General features: G+C 47.9%; 1 long non-coding RNA gene across 3 annotated transcripts in view; it reads left to right on the forward strand.

Annotated features, from left to right (window-relative positions):
* The window catches only part of LOC123620495, a 34,220-nt gene that overhangs the window by 17,227 nt on the left and 4,874 nt on the right, over positions 1-12,119 (forward strand). Inside the window, exon 3 of one of the 3 annotated variants that reach the window (XR_006728867.1) lies at positions 9,940-9,952. The exons of the other annotated variants lie outside the window; for them this stretch is intronic. This is a non-coding gene — a long non-coding RNA (uncharacterized LOC123620495). Of the gene's footprint in view, positions 1-9,939; positions 9,953-12,119 lie in introns of those variants that run through there. 3 annotated transcript variants of the gene reach the window in all.

The following is a 12,119-nucleotide window of genomic DNA, read 5'->3' on the forward strand; positions in this document are numbered from 1 at the left end:
AAAAGCAGAGGTGTCCACCTCATGGCATTGTCACGGAGACACCATGAGACCCCCGTGTACAGTGCCTTGTTTGTGGCAGGCGCCCAGTGCACCGCTGCTGTTCCGCCTCCCCTGTTGCTCGTCTGAAATCATGACCAGCGTAACAGTGACCAGCGTGTGCGCAGTCTCACTCCCCACCCAGGCACCGTGGCGTCCTCGCAGCCACTCTGGGAGCTGGGTGCCGTTATCGTTCTCATTCCACAGTCGAGGAAGCTGCCCCTGCGAGCCAGCAGCCCAGGGTCACATAGTGACCCACGGCCTGGGGTGCCGGTCCGACCGGCCTGGAGCTTGCATTCTTATCCCCTGGGCAGCCGCAACTCTGAGAAATCATTAACTCCGTCTTGAAAGTGAAACAAAACAACTCCACATAAGTCTTGGGAAAAAATATGCAACTCAGAGGAAAAAGTATCAAGATGAGTTGTAGAAAACTTAGCAAATTCAGAGAAGCAGCCCCCCACGAAGTCCTGTGGGTTATTCACTGTAAAAGCAGTGTCTCCGGCATGTTGAACTGCACAGGTGTCCTCAAGCAGTTGAGATGGGAAAGGTGCCACTCGGCAGGGTGGGGCTGTGACGGTCTGGGGACCTGGGCTCATTGCTCACACTTGGCAGTGTGCGTTTCTCCCAACACCTTGGCTGTCACCCCTGGCATGCACCAATAAATGATTAAATCCCCTTCCCCAGGGAGGGTAACAAAGATAAGAACATGCTTCCGAGCGGCTGAGTGCCGCACAGACGACTGATGGGCTCCCATCCTCTGCCGTGTGCCGCAACTCGTGCACTATGCCAGGCCTGGAAGCACGGGAGAGATCCCTCTCAGGACTGATTCGGCCTCTTTCTCCTCTCCCCCGCCACCCCCATAAATGCTCGTATCGTCACTCTATAAACAGTTCCTAATGGAGCCAGGTCGTCACCGTGTGCCCTAACTGGCCCTCCACCCCGAGTTCTTCCACGCACTCGGTGCTTGTGGTTCCATTCCTGCATCCTGGCCCCGTCTGCAGTGCTGCGCTCAGGGAGTGCACAGTGGGAATGAAACTGCCCTTGCACAAATCAGTAATGGGGCGCAGGGTGAGAACTGTGTGGAGGGCCTAGCTAAGAATAATGATTACAATTAGTCACTGCCCCCCGTTTGCTTCTCTATAATTGCCACTCCAGAGCCACATAGCTGGCGTTCCTAAAGATGCTTAACTTTCTCCACAGATAACATCACCTTTTTGAATCCTAAGGGTAGTTTCTAAGATATCTTCCAGGCCACCCATACCAAGAAACCCACTCAACTGGAATTGTGACCCCAGGAACTGAAGCAACACAAGAAGATGATTTCGAAACCCCTATAATTTTGCCCCAGACCTAGCCAATTAGCAAACCTGTTAATAATTGCCTAATCCTTTGCCCGCCAACCTATCCTTAAAAACCCTGTCTCTTAAATTCTCCCCGTCTCCTTGCTTAGCGCTCGGAGGAATGAACCCTTTCTCCGCTGCAATCCCTACTGTCTCAGTGCATTGGCTTGTTGGGTGGCAACAGGAAGGCAGTTTTTCTTACTCAGGGTGGGTTTGACTAAACGGAGGATCTCTTTTGTCTTGTCCTGTGTTGGGAGGAAGGCTCTGGCTGTAGGCGCTCTCTGAATGCCACAGGGTGTGCAGATCTGGTTGAGCTCCAGGGTGCCGAGCTACCGTGGACAACCTGTGCTTCTCATTGTTTTACGGGTGGGTTGAACTTGGAGATCCTGAAGCCAGTGGGTGGCGGTGGGACAATCCAGAGTTCTAGTTTCCTGGTTCTCAGGTTCCAGCCCAATGCTGCTTGCTGTAGCATGTGCCTGGGCACAGCCGTGGGATCTGGCAAAATATATGTTTTAGGGGAAACTGACTTTCCAATCATTTTTCAAACATCATTCTTGTGTTTGAGAAGCTCTACCTTTCTCTCATTTATGAGACAGAGTCTTACTCTGTCACCCCGGCTAGAGTGCAGTGGCATCATCATAGCTTACTATAACCTCAAACTCCTAGGCTCAGGCGATCCTCCTGCCTCAGCCTCCTGTTTCTCTCCTTTTTAAACTAAAGCTTTGGACTTCAGTCTTCTTCATGCACTAGCTGGCAGGATGCACGAGAACTTACATGTAGATAAAAGTTGCTAAAAGATAATTTTCAGTAAAAGGTAAAATCCTGACTCTCACCTGAGACATGAAAGTGTGTTAAAGATTTTATTCTACTTATGAGAGAACCAGGCAGGTAGAATAACCAACTCAAAAGAGAAGTGCAGAAGCAGGAACGAATTTAGAGTAAGTGTTGGTAAAATGAATTGCACATGGGGGCAAAACTGGTTTTTCCACTGGGAGGAGGGAAATCACAGGACAGAATTTGCATGTCTGTCAACTACCTACAATTTGGAGTTGTACACTCACTGAAAGGCAAGGGAAGCCTAAAGTCAGCTGACCTGGAGGGGTGTCCTCTGCCAATGCTCACTTTTCCATTGACACACAACAGTTTACTAGAGTAGGTGTGCCTTGGAGTCACTCCAGGATTGGAGCTTGAAAAATGTCAGCTAGCAGATCCCCTCTGCTATAAACACACCTGATGACTTAGGCGAATGCAGGATTCAACAGAAAAGGTTCAACTTTCTAGAAGTCAACTTGTTGGAGATGCTGGCGTAGGGGAGGAAAAACAATTTTCCCTCTACCCTTCTGAAACCACCCTCAGCTGGGGGCCCCTATGACAAAAGATTAACAAGAGAAAAACAGACATTTGTTTAGTAACATGGATATCCGACATACACATGGGTGCCCCCCAGCGAAGTGAGTAAATCTCAAAGAGGTGGCTTAGAACCCCAGCTTATGTAGCATCCACTACAACACAAAAAAAGGTGTGGGAGAGGCAAGTTATGGGAAAGTGACCAGGCAAAGTGCAGGTGGACAAGAATAAGGCTGGTTAAGCACAAGTGAACAAGAATAAGGCTGGTTAAGCACAGGTGAACAAGAGTAAGACTGGTTAAGCACAAGTCAACAAGAATAAGGCTGGTTAAGCACAGGTGAACAAGAGTAAGGCTGTTAAGCACGAGTGAACAAGAATAAGGCTGGTTAAGCACAGGTGAAAAAGAGTAAGGCTGAGGCTGGGTGCGGTGGCTCACGCCTGTAATCCCAGCACTCTGGGAAGCCGAGGCGGGTGGATTGCTTGAGGTTAGGAGTTCGAGACCAGCCTGAGCAAGAGCGAGACCCCCCCCCCCCCATCTCTACTAAAAATAGAAAGAAATTATCTGGCCAACTAAAAATATTTATAGAAAAAATTAGCTGGGCATGGTGGCACATGCCTGTAGTCTCAGTTACTTGGGAGGCTGAGGCAGGAGGATTGCTTGAGCCCAGGAGTTTGAGGTTGCTGTGAGCTAGGCTGACGCCACGGCACTCACTCTAGTCCGGGCAACAGAGCGAGACTCTGTCTCCAAAAAAAAAAGAATAAGGCTGGTTAAGCACAGGTGAACAAGAGTAAGGCTGGTTATGCAGATTTAAGGTGGTGTCTTCCGCACTGACAAAGACTCTCCTGGGATTTAGTTTTCCTTCTCTTCCTGGTACAAAAAGGGAGACACCCTCGCAAATGGAGATTTCCTTTATAAATGTAAATTTCCCGTATAAAAGGATAACTTCCGCTCTGTTTTCAGTTTCTCCTGTGTCTTTTTTCTCAGAATAATCCTTATGCCAAAAAGATATATTTTGGGGTTACATATTCTGGTGTCCAACAGTGTGAAACTGTGTTCAATGACCCCATTTTATAGCCTATCTTCTCTAATTCTATTTTCTGTCTCAGGCCCACTCCTAACATTTTTTTTTTTCTCACCACCACACTAATGAGGATTTAACATTTTTTAAACAGCTTTATTGAAAAATACTTTATATATTAATAGTTCATTCACCCAAGTTTTTCAATTCAATGGCTTTTTGTGTATTTACAGAGCTGTGCAACCTTCACTATAATCTAATTCTGAGACAGAGTTTTGTCAAGGGAAAAGAGCCCAAACTCTGTAAACTAATATAAAGAGATTTATTCTGAGTCATGTATGAGCGACCATGGCCCAGAGCCATGCTCAGGAAGCCTTGAGCAAGTGGACTCGCTGTGGCTGAGTTACAGTTTGGTTTTATGCATTTTAGGGAGACAGGAATAACACATAAAGTCATAAATCAATACAGGGAAGGTGTACATTGGTTTGGCCTGAAAGGCAGGACATCTCAAAGCGGGGGGATTACAGGGTATAGGTGGGTTTAAAGATTCTTTAATTTGTAATTGGTTAAAGAAATGAAACTTTGTCTAAAGACTTGGAAGGTTTTAAGTTAAGATAAGGAAGTCTGCTTATCATAGACAAGCCACTGGACATACATAGAGGCTCAGGTGATCTATTAAGTAAATTGAGAAACTGCAGGTGTGGTTTAAGCCCTAGGCCTGTTAATGAGTTACAAAGAACATCCCCAAGAAGGGAGGGGACATAACTAGGCGGGTCTGACCTCCTTTCTCATGGCTGGCAACTCAGTGTTAGGGTATTTCTGGGGTCCCCTTGGCCAAGAGGGGGTCCATGTAGTTGGCTGGAGGGGCTTAAGATTTTATTTTAGTTCAAAGCCTTACCGTGTTGCTCAGGCTGGGCTCAATTGATCCTCCTGTCTCCAGAGTAGCTGGGACTACAGGCAGTCACCACCAGCTAATTTTAAAACATTTATTTTAAAATTAAAAAAAAATTTTTTTTTCTTTTTTCTTTTAGAGGCAGAGTCTCTCTGTGTTGCCAAGGCTGGGTTTGAACTCAAGCAATCCTCCTGCCTCAGCCCTGAGTAGATGGGACTATAGGCGTGCACCATCGTGCTTGGCTAAAACATATTTATCATCCCTTGAAGAAACCTTGTATCCATCAGTGGCCACCTCCTCCCCAATGCCTTTCCTTTCCCTCCCAGCCGGAGGCAACCACTAATCTACTTTCTGCCTCTATAAATTTGCCTATGCCCCCCTTACCTTTTGTTGGGGGCCTGGGAAGAGTATAAAAGGAAGTCCACATATCATATGTTTCAACATTTAAAAGTTATAAGTCAAATTTTAAGTCAGAATTACATAAATCTGAATTTTAAATTTTTATTTTGAAAATGTCATTAAACCTTATCCAGGTATACCTCAGAGATGTTGCAGGTTTGGTTCTATGCCTGTAAAAGCAGTTTTTAAAAAATGAAACTACCCACAATTTTAGCATTCAACGTACATCTAGTTCCCAACACAAAGAAGCAACCTCACATTTCATACATGGTATGTCTAGATCTAATCTATCCAAATTTAAGAGCAATATGAATTTTTTACTATTGCATGATATTCCTTAGGACTGTGGCAAATATCGCCCTGATTTGGGAGTATCTCCAGAATCAGGACTTGAGAGCAATGAAACGGACAATCAACCCAAGTGGGAAAATGTGTTGTTCCGCAAGCATTTCTGCTCCCTGAAAGAAGGAATTGCCAAGTTAATCAGCAAGTCCTTTCTCGTCCCTAAGCACCTGTGCTGCTCAAACTCACTTTGAGTGAGTGAGGGCCTCTGCAGAGCCTACAGATCTTCAGGGCACCCAGACACTGTCACCTTTGACTTGGAAGACCCGGGGCAAGAGGCGTGGAGAAGCCTTTCTCCGGGGCCTGAACAGTGTTTGTCATAAACACACTTTGCAGTCTGCAGGTCATGTGGCACCTGTGTTGAACCCCAGGTCCAAGTGACAGAGGTTCCTATTGTTCTTTAATAACGTGGTGTTTGCATGTTTGTGCTATGGGGCCTCTCAACTGTGAGCCCCAGGAATGGGGCTCTTGTTGTCCAAGTATAAAGGTGATGTTGTTTTACATTCCTCTTTGGACAACCACTGTTTGTTTCCTGTTTAGAATGCCCCTGGTTCCTAAAGCCACAATATTTGTCCTTCTAACAGCCTCAACTGGCATTTCTATTTTCTAGAAGTTTCACAGAGTAACACAGAGGCAAAAATAATGCCTTTTGATAAAAGGAAAAAAACAGAACTTCAGACTCTTTGTTGTTTGATGAGGGAGTAGATGATTAAGGGTGCCCTAGGCAAGGATTCAATATTTAGTTAGCTTCTGGCATTTCTTCCTTACAGAATGTTCTGCCTCCTGGATGGCCAGGTGTAGTTGTCTTGAAAGACTGGTCTGGACCGGACAGCCTGCTGAGGTCCTTTGGGCTGCTCTGGCAGCTCTTTCAGTCACCTGGAAAGGTCAGGACCTAATAGACTTATTTGACATTTCTTTGGTCTCTGAATACAACTGTGGTGTTTCTTGTTCTCACAAGACTCCAATAATGACAAAAGGAACCCCAGTTCATTTTCTAAGATTATAGTTGACCATTTCCTGGGACCTGGGAAGTCATTTAACCTTCCCCTGTGCTCTCCTTTTGGAAGACTGAGTCTGATAGAAAGGTAGACACAGCCCAGTACCATGGTAACAAGTGCTATCTAAAAGAAACATGACATGAAATCAAAGTTTTTGCTTGTGAATTAATTCATTCTACATTTATTAGGAGATTACTATATGCTGGACTCTGGGGTAAGTGCTGTACACTGGTGTGTAAATGTACGACGGAGGAGCGGCCCCTCACCAGCTCCAGCACAAAGTCTTCCCCCGCCGGCCGGGCGCGGTGGCTCATGCCTATAATCCTAGCACTCTCAGAGGCCGAGGTCGGAGGATTACTTGAGGTCAGGAGATCGAGACCAGCCTGTGCAAAAGTGAGACCCCCCCCCCATCTCTGCTAAAAATAGAAAAAATTAGCCGGGCGTGGTGGCACATGCCTGTAGTCCCAGCTACTTGGGAGGCTGAGGCAGGAGGATCACTTGAGCCCAGGAGTTTGAGGTTGCTGTAAGCTAGGCTGACGCCACCGCACTCCAGCCTGGGCAACGGAGTGAGACTCTGTCTCAAAAGAAAAAAAAAAAATCCCCAGCCAGAGTTACCAGCGAGACCAGGCAGGGCCATGGAATCACCTTGAATATCAACACAGAAAGGCAGAGGATGAAACTCAGTCCAACAAACTCTACCTGGCGACACCCAGCCCCAATTTCCACCAGTATCCAGAGGGGAGGGTTGAAAAGTGGTGGCCACAGTACACTCTGGGCGCCCTGCAGTAGTCATGACTGCTGTGCTGAAGGCTCCTTTGTGGAGAAGGTTTCCGGGGTGGAGGAAGACTTCTTTTCAACCACATTTCCCCAACACCGGGCACCACAGGTGCTGCGGACATAGTGATGAGCAAAACAGAGCAGACCTGCCCTCACCCGGGTGAGCTCTGGAACAGAGACAGAAGAGAACCAAGTCAACAGGCAGTGATTCATGCTGGGAGAAGAATGAAGCGCAGGGTAAGGGCCTGGTCAGGGAGGCCTCGCCCAGCAGGTGACCGGGGAGCAAAGGGAAGGGACCCAGCTCAGCAGAAGGAACCAGACCTGCAAAGCCCTGAGGCAGGAGCATGCGTGGTGCTTTGTAAGGTTCACACAAAGGCCAGTGTATCTGGAGCCGAGTGGAAAAAGGGAAGGCATGCAAATTAAAAAACAAAATCTCATCCCAATCCAGAAAACCTCTCCACCAAGCTGGAAGAGAAGAAAACAATTGTATTATCCAATAAGCATTAAACCAGGATGCGATGCGCATCGCAGGCAACCGCAGAGAGATTGCGAGGACAGCAAGCCAGCAACCCTTCTGCCCAGCTAGGCAGGCACGACTCATCGACTCATCGCAGATGTGTTTTCAAGATCAACAAGAGCTAGTCCTCAAGGAAGAGGACTCAACAACGCCACTTGTCACAAACAGTCCACCCTAAATTCACTTGGTATTTGGGACGACCATCTGTGTCAGTCAATTGCTTTATCCAGAGGTAAAATAGGACAAACCAACTCCTCTTTTTATGACAAGGGGCAGTGGCGCCCGTCAAAGGTGGGAGGCTGCCCTCCCAGAGACTGGGAGAGGGGGTGCTGTCTTCCTTGATGGTGACAGTTCAAATAGCAGCTTCCCAGGTCCTTGAGAAAGACATTCCTGAGTTTGGCAAGTGGACTATTTGGCTTTAAAAAGACCCATACATTTTGAAACGACAGAGAAAGAAGTTACAAGTTTTCTAAAGTAAATGCTCTAGGAAAAGGGAGAGGGAGGAAGTCTCTTTCCTTATTTACAACAGAGAGAATTAAGCCTCTTATTTGTAATTTGAATTTGCTCTCACTCTAGAACCCGGAGCATGTGGGCCTTGTAAGTGCCAGTGAGGAGTTCTGGTCTATTCTAAGCGTGACGAGAAGCGGGGGTGGGAAGTTTGGAACATGAGGGTGCTCTAAAGGCTGCTCTGGGTGCTGAGTGGAGACGGGACCCCAGCTGAGCCTGGCCCTTGCAGCAAAGAGGCGGCGGCCTTGCAGCCTCTGGGATATCGAGAATGGCGCCAATTTCCTTCCTTGTTTGTGTCAAATAGCCAGGTGGGTTTGGTAAACACAGCACCGTGGTGTGTTGTGGTCTGAATGCTTGTGTCCCCCCAAATTCATATGCTGAAATCCTAGCCCCTGAGGTGATGGTGTTAGGGGGGTGGAACCTTTGGGAGGTGATGAGGTCATGAGGACTCTGCCCTCACCACGGAGATTAGTGCCTTTCTAAAAGGGACCCCCAGGGCTGGGCGCAGTGGCTCCCGCCTGTAATCCTAGCACTCTGGGAGGCCGAGGCGGGAGGATCGCTTGAGGTCAGGAGTTCAAGACCAGCCTGAGCAAGAGCGAGACCCCCATCTCTACTAAAAATAGAAAGAAATGATTTGGACAGCTAAAAAATATATATAGAGAAAAAATTAGCAGGGCATGGTGGCACATGCTTATAGTCCCAGCTACTCGGGAGGCTGAGGCAGTAGGATCGCTTGAGCCCAGGTTGCTGTGAGCTAGGCTGACGCCGTGGCACTCTAGCCCAGGCAACAGAGTGAGACTCTGTCTCAAAAAAAAAAAAAAAAAAAAAAATTCTCAGTAGGAGTAATCTGGGCTGATAAAAACTAGAGCAAGGAAGTCTGACGTTGTGTTTTTTCCATGGTGTCTGGTTCAATGGTTTTGTTAAAATACCGAATTCTTTCTGAAAATGTGTTTCGATGCCCGAGTCTGCCCTCCCGGACCCGGCAGCCTCTTACGTCTGTCAAGGAGCTGTAAATGATTGGGTGTATTTTTATAGGTCTCATTTTATGTTGCCTCAAAGGCCACAAACTGTAACTGTGATTGACTATTGTTTTGTTGAAACTTGACTTTGTCAGTGTCCCCGGAGGTAGGCAGCTTGTGAAATAGACCGAAATGAAGGGGACGGCCACCTCCCCGGTGTGCATGCGGGGAGTGCGGATGAGGGCGTGACGGCTTCAGAACAGCAGCTGCAAAGAGATTATTTGCACCTGAATCAAACCAAAGAAAGTGTTTTTCTTTTCCTTCAGGTTTTCCATCTGGGTCCTTTATACCTGTATCTCCCCCTATGTAACTATTTGTCTGCAGAATATTCTGTCTAAACAAGCAGGTGTATGAAAAGAAGCAAACTAATTACATGCAGTTCCTTTTATGCTCGTGGCCTAGATTTACAAGGGGATTAAGCACTGACAGCGCCCTGAGCGCTGAAGGCAGCGTAGCCACCAGCGCAGCCCGTGCTGACAGGGCCTGAAGATGTCGTGTGGGTCGAGGGCAAGAAGGGGGCACCCCGTGCCAGTCTCCTGGGACCCTGAGAGGGTGCAGAAAAGCCTTGACATTTCCTGAGTTTCCACAGGAAGAAGCACCAAGTTCAGAGGTGGGGCAGGCCCCATAGGCTGTCCAGGTGGCTTCCAAAGCAAGCAGTGGGGGCCTCTCCCTGGTGGACTCTTGGTGGGGCCAGACAAGACTAGGCTGAGGGGGACTTAGTGACAGAGGACACCCCATCTGTGCAGACACCATCCTGTCGTCAGAGACCAGCAGCAGTAGATGGAATTAAACCAACCACATCTGGAGCTGCCCCACCCACCTTGGACCTACAGCCAGTTAAATGAAAAGACCTGTGGCCCCTGTCCCCTGCCCTATCTCCGCTTCCCGCCGTCCTCTCCGGGGCAGCTGGGACGGCCCTTGGAAACAGGTGGCAGGCGCTATCACAGAACCACACACGCCCACCCCCATCTCGCCGTTCTCCCGGCAAGCAGGTGAGCGCCCAGCTCGTGCGGGGCGAGGAGGTGCAGAGGCCTAGGACAGACGTGCAAGGGAGTTTGACGCACGACTGGTCTGAGTCTTGCCAGCCTGAGGTGATGAATCTGCCCAGGGTATTACTACGGGACTGCAGGGAGGTGGCACAGAGTCACTTGGAAACAGCAATGAGAAAAAAGAACATTGTTTCTCGTTGACACCCCAATAGGGTGAGGTTTCTCAGTAAAACAATTGCACTTAGATTCTTGTCTGGACTGCACCACCCCTCTCCTTCAGTGTCCCCAGCCCTGCCCGCTCTGACACTGCGTTCCGGCCTGAGGCCCCTTCTCAGAGCCCTGTAGCATTGTCTGCTCCCTGTCTGTCCGTGCCTTTCCCCGCACAGACTTTCCCTTTCCCTGGAGTTGTGGCGTGGGGGGACTCTAATGGTAGGAATCCAGGCCCCAGGTGGCGTGTCACCTGTGAGTTCGTTCTGTGAGAGGGGGGGTTTCTGACAGTGAGGGCAGCCCTTCCTGTGCAGTACCCACTGCCTCCCAAGGTGAGCAGCGGCCCGGCTGCCGGGACACAGCGCGCTCTCTGTGGCACTGTGTATTCATCGCTTAGTTGTCATCTGAGCTGTTCTGTGCAGTCACTTTATGTTTATATGCACTCTGACACTTCCTGGACAGTCTGCCCGGTTCTGTGGTTGCACTCCGGAGACTACAGTAAATCAGTAATATTGGATGAGGAAAGATAGGCAGGCCTCCCATGCCCTAAAATAAAATAAAATAAAATTTGTCTTAAAAAATGGGTAGGAGAAAATTCGTGGGTTATGTTGGGTGAGCCACAGATACTGGCTGGTTGCTGCCCACCCGCCCACAGTCCCCACCCACAGGGCACCCCAATCTGCTGCACTGCCGTCAGGATCCAGGGCTCACCTCCCAGTGCCACTTCCAGCACCAGGGATCTGTGCAGGAACGGCCGATGGGGACCAGGAACAGGAAATGTACAGACGCGTGTGGGACGCGTGTGGGACATCGTGTTATGCTGGAAAGCAAGGAAGCTATCAAAGACTAATCATGTTAAAAGTTCACAGAATCTGCTAAATAACTGGCCTGTACTCTTCCAAAATGTCAAGGTCACAAAAGACAAAGAGACCGAAGAGACAGACCTGAATGCCGTGTTTAATCCCGGACTGGACCCTGGAGCAGATTTTTTTCTTTTTAATAAGGGACATAAGTTACCATACTGGTGGGGGGGACCTAAATTTTAAAAAAAGGCAGAAAATAAAGGGCATTGTTGGGACAACTGGCAAAGTATGAATATGGTCATAGATTAAATAATAGAATTGTATGAACGACAATTTCCCAATATTGATCATTGTTCATGATTTTTTTAAGAGTATGTCTTGTTCTTTACCACAGTATTTACAGGGACATTGTGTGCAGTTCACTCTCAAATGGTTAAAAAAATTATTTTACTTAATTTATTTATTTTTAGAGACAGGGTCTCACTCTGTCACCCAGGCTGGAGTGATCATAGCTCACTGCAGCCTCGAACTCCTGGGCTCAAGTGATCCTCCCATCTCAGCCTCCCAAGTAGTTGGGACTACAGGCACATGCCACCATGCCCAGCTAATTTATTTATTTATTTTTGTAAATATGTGGTCTCACAATTTTGCCCAGGCTGGTCTTGAACTCCTGGCCTCAAGGGATACTCCCACCTTGGTGTCCCAAAGTGCTGGGATTATAGGCGTGAACCACCTTGCCGGACCCAAAAATTTTATATATATATTCTATGTATGGAACAAGAAGTCCCCAGGAGCCAATATAAAAGTCTCCTTTCCCAACCAAACTGCATTTTAGTGAAACCACATAACTGATAAAGGAAAGTTTTTTACAAAATTTATAGAATTCCAGTTAAGTGCAAGAGGAATAATAGAATCAGAAAGCCACAA

This window comes from Lemur catta, chromosome 15 (assembly GCF_020740605.2).
Source record: "Lemur catta isolate mLemCat1 chromosome 15, mLemCat1.pri, whole genome shotgun sequence".
NCBI lineage: Eukaryota > Metazoa > Chordata > Mammalia > Primates > Lemuridae > Lemur > Lemur catta.